The 1,658-nt window shown below is 42.6% G+C and overlaps 1 non-coding gene across 1 annotated transcript; it reads right to left on the bottom strand.

Moving 5' to 3' along the window:
• Positions 1-1,166: 1,166 nt before the first annotated feature.
• trnas-cga lies at positions 1,167-1,248 on the bottom strand. The gene has a single exon. It is a non-coding gene; the product is annotated as a tRNA-Ser (tRNA).
• Between the last annotated feature and the right edge of the window lie 410 nt (positions 1,249-1,658).

Here is a 1,658-nt window from a genome sequence, read left to right as displayed (position 1 = left end):
CCGGCATTAGCTGACATGTTTACTCTGAATAAAATGTTAATCATTCATATGTGAATGATTAATTATTTGCTGTAGCCATTTCTCCAAGTTGATTAAGTTCTTCTGAACTCTGCTTATCAGGTAAGAGAGCCCAAGCTCATTATTTGCTTTACAGTCAACCAAATGAAAATCAGACAGCACAAAATACATATCATACAAAATAGTGCTGCTAGAATATGAACCAAATCTAGAAAATCCAATGATATAACCCCTGTTCTTATTTCATTCAACTGGCCTCCAACACATGCTGGATCTGACTTTAAGATCCAACATTCTGTTTGTAATGCTCTGTAGTATGTAGTTAGTATATTTCTGTGTGTTTCCCTATGTTGCTCATTGCTGTTACTATATGTGCAGCCCTTGGAGGCATGCTGTGTGACATGGGGCTAAAATACACTTGACTTGTTTCATGTTTAACCTTATTACCAGAGGACGTAAATCGAGAGGGCGGTCCTTCAGTGGGGCCCAGGACACATTCATGCACACACTTCTAAAAGAACGTGGCCATATGTGTCCCAGACCACCTCTGGGAATGCGGTCTGAGCGATTTTATCTCAATGTGTCGTCAATGCATCTGCAGTCACACCTGTACTTCGATGTGTCCACTTAGGATTTGATAGATAGGCTCCATTTGTCAGTGTTCTATCATGTTATCTTCTCTGATATTGCAATGCAATTACTGTGTAAAGTGGGTGGGAATGCTGGAATGTGGGTTTCAGAAAGTTGCTGAAATGATGGGACACAGACCCCTGATGCTAATATGATGCTGCTAAGGTGTGTGTGTGTGTGTGTGTGAGAGAGAGAGAGAGAGAGAGCGAGTTAGAGTGGCGGCAGCTTAATGTGGATTGTTGTATGAAATCTGTTGCTCTCTTTGTGTTCTGTCGTGCTTTTGTCTGGTTAATAAGGATACAAGTTGAAACACACAGGAGCAGTGGGCTGCAATCAAGCGCCCGGGGAGCATATTGGGGGGTTAAGTGCCTTGCTCAAGGGCATCAGCCGACTAATGGAGGAGGAGGGAATACTCCACCACACCAGATTTTCTGCCAGTCCGGTGGGGGAATCGAACCGGCGACCAATCACAAGCCGCTTCTACAACCTCTAGGCCACGGCTGCCCGTTGTTAAAATTCGTCACGAACAGGATTCGAACCTGTGCGGGGAAACCCCATTGGATTTCGAGTCCAACACCTTAACCTCTCGGCCACCGTGACTGTATGATGAACAAAGTCATCCTCAGCTTCATATGCAAAGAGAGGAAAATTCATATTTCTCCCTCATTGATACTTAAAAAAACCAAAAAACACATGTCAAGTCAGTTATTTCAAGACTCAAAACTGCTGCAAATATTCTTTCACTAATATCAACAACCTGTGATGTATTTTGGGATAAAATGATCTACATTTAATTGTCGTTTCTGCCTAGTATATTGGAAGCTCTTGTTGAGATCCCCTGCAGTTCCCAGAATTCCTTCTTATACTCCCCTGACTTGTTGCATGCAGCTCTTTTATACATATAGAGAAGAAAAGAGAGAGAAAAGACGGCCGGAGTGACAGTAATGGTAAAAAAGGGAGAATTTCCAGTCAAAAGAAAAAAAAAAACCTTGTCTCCGTCTTCCAGCCGC

The sequence above is a fragment of the Chelmon rostratus genome, chromosome 20, assembly GCF_017976325.1.
Source record: "Chelmon rostratus isolate fCheRos1 chromosome 20, fCheRos1.pri, whole genome shotgun sequence".
NCBI lineage: Eukaryota > Metazoa > Chordata > Actinopteri > Chaetodontiformes > Chaetodontidae > Chelmon > Chelmon rostratus.
The sequence above is the reverse complement of the archived record's forward strand: the minus strand, read 5'-3'. Positions and strand labels throughout refer to the sequence as shown.